Below are 3042 nucleotides of genomic sequence, written 5' to 3'. Positions count from 1 at the left end.
GAACAAAAGGAAAAATAACCCAACCCAAAGCAACAATAGATCAAACACCTAGTGTACTAGGCTCTAGATACCAAATGATAAGGATCCATGTATTTTATGATCCATTTCCCAAGGATTAACCATATATGATGCTTGATCTAACTATTTTTGTGAGATTGATTTTCAATTTATCAATAAAACAAAGGATAAGGTAGACCCAACCACAAAAGTTGAATCTAAACAAGAATTGATGGAAGATTAGGAATGGAAAGCATGTGTATAATGATGAGATAAAAGAGTTATGACCATAGCACCTTGACCAAAAGGATGGAAACAACCCTAGGCAATTTTCAATAGCTCTATCACCCCTTGGCTCCACTACTCAATGGATACACTCCATTGATGCATACCTCTACTTGAATCAATCTATGAAATTGAGACAAGCAACCTTCAAGGAAAGAATTGGATACATTCCTCAAAGAGGAAAAACTCACTAGGGAGATAACTTCAATCACAATCTTAATCTAGAATGAAAAATGACACCAAAAGGTATTTATACTAAGGGCCCAAAATGTGGAAAAAGGCCCTCAAAAACTAAGTCTCGGGTGATTCACCCGGTCGGGTGAATTGCAGGGTGCAAAACACCCGCCCGAGTGTTCTCTCTGGACTCCCTCGCCAGTTCTGCACGACTTCTGTAAAATCGCCATAACTCCCTCATTCGGACTCCGATTGAGATGTGCAAGATGCCCACGCGAAGCTGTTTCCAAGACGAAGACGATGGTAATAGTTTCATAGCTTTTGGTCATCTTGATAGGACGGTTTCTGGTTGAATCTAGCTGTAGTTGAAATCCTTGACGCACGGCTTCCATGATTGTATCACTCATATTCATAATAATCGCACCCATGAGTTCTTTCATAAAATACATAAATTACCTTCGCATATCAATCATAATCTACTTTACATACATCACCCAATAACATACTATAAATTAGTCAAGTCATAACCGGATACTCAATTTCTTAATTAACACACAATATGAGTACACAATCATATTATTTACACGTAATTGCATCTGCGAACAGATTATTATAAAATTTGTTTATATAAGCATAACCATTAATTTAAGTAATAGAAATGAGTATTAATGCTGGATACCCTACCTCATAATGTCCAAAAGCCTTGATTTGTTGTTTCCTTCAGTCACACACCATTTTCCTTCCTTTAATTATTATTTGTTGTTTGTTCATCTTTGTAATATCATACATATATTCCATATCAATTTTATCAACAAAATGGGGTATTGCAATAAGTAAAATTCTTTAGAACGTCTAAGGTATTTATCTAGACTTAGAAATATATGTAAATTAGAGCTACACAATAGAAGAATTTCCCAAAATAACTTTCAATTAGCTAACATACCTTTATTTCTTCTTTCAACTTTTGAAGCATTTCAAATTCACTGCATTACACTATTTTTAAATAATTAACTGCTTTTGCTCGGTGCATTACACTATTTTTAAATAATTAACTGCTTTTGCTCGGAGCAACACAGGAGTCGAGCCCTATAACACAAGAAACCTCTTAAAGTCTAGTTTACTTTACAAAAAGATAATCTCAAAAAATCCATGGGATTAGGGAGTTATGGCCATTCCATTACAGCTTGCCTATTTTTGACAGATTCTGGTGACTGTTTCGTAGGAATTTTAAAAAATAGCAAACATTGATAAAATGAGTATAAATTTTTCAGGTGCCTTCCTAAGACATGAAAGTATCTACCAAAAAACTTATAATGGGATTTCCAACACTTTGGGGTGACCGAATCTGACCAGTACAGTAGGGCCAAAACAATACTAAGTACAAGTTACTTCATACTTGATGTGTCATTGAGTAATTCCCTCAAACACAATATGCTCAAATGCAAGACAATATATATGTGCATATTATGGACCAATCAGGACAGATTTTCCTTTCTCTTTTCCCTAACTAACGAAACTCTTCCAAAATCTTTAATCAAAAATCATCTTCTCCCTGGTTCTTCACAACCCCATAACATAAGCTTTTAAAAATCATATATATGCCTATCAATGTACTCCAAATTCATTTAAATGCATCACACTAAGTTCTCTATTTATCCCAAGGTTTTAAACCAATCCCGATTCATCTCCAAAGTACAACTTTTTATTTTTAGTTCATATTATATCCAAACCAAGCAATTAGAACAAACTCACCAAGGCAAGTACTCATCTTATTCATTCCTTTCACAAGGGTCTAGATTCACCTAACACTTACCATATTTGCATTATTAATTCATGATACCAAATTTTATGATACATACACTCAAACAATGTCTACCTTCATATTCCATGCACAGTATCCATATTCAAATTATATCCTCGGACTATAATCACATGAACAGTCATAATCATAATATTAATAATAACAGATTCTCTAGAGGCAATAAAATTAAGTTAGCTAAAACATTTAAATCTTAATTTAAAACACCCTATGTGACATGCTTCCAAACATAATTCAACCCAACCAGGAGCCTAAGAACGCCTAAACCTAGGCTCTGGTACAAAATTTGTAACACTCTTTACTTTCTTTAACTCTCTAACACACCCACTGTAGTAGACTAATTTCTTTTTATGGGAAATCATCCGGAAATAATTAGAGGCTTAACTTAACACTATCAAATAATCAAAGAAGTCAATTGTATCATCCAACAAGATTTACCCAAAAATTCCTAGTGGTTTATGAAATATCTTCATATTGACACTGACTATCAAAATCCGACAGTTTCTAGCAACATTTACCAAACAATTTATACATATACTAAATAAACTTCTAAATTCTCCATATAAATTAGGGAACATTTAGACTCATCAAAGATATTTTAAAAATGGTTAAGTCTAAGTTTTAGCCATTCTAAATAGGCTTAACAATTCGTAACAAGAAGCACAAAAACAAAGCATCTTAGTTTCATAATTTTATTTATCTTTTAACATAATTTGTTACTCTTCAACACTCCAAACAAACTTCTTAGATCAATTTTAATATTATAA

General features: G+C 33.1%; 1 long non-coding RNA gene across 1 annotated transcript; it reads right to left on the bottom strand.

The window, feature by feature from the left end:
- Positions 1 to 441: 441 nt before the first annotated feature.
- Positions 442 to 1484, bottom strand: LOC125216351. Its single transcript, XR_007175400.1, has 2 exons — positions 1400 to 1484; positions 442 to 858 (listed from the first exon to the last, which is right to left on the bottom strand). It is a non-coding gene; the product is annotated as an uncharacterized LOC125216351 (long non-coding RNA).
- Positions 1485 to 3042: the final 1558 nt, after the last annotated feature.

Source organism: Salvia hispanica, chromosome 3, assembly GCF_023119035.1.
Source record: "Salvia hispanica cultivar TCC Black 2014 chromosome 3, UniMelb_Shisp_WGS_1.0, whole genome shotgun sequence".
Lineage (NCBI taxonomy): Eukaryota > Viridiplantae > Streptophyta > Magnoliopsida > Lamiales > Lamiaceae > Salvia > Salvia hispanica.
Note: the sequence above shows the minus strand (reverse complement) of the source record. Positions and strands in the feature narration are given on the sequence as shown.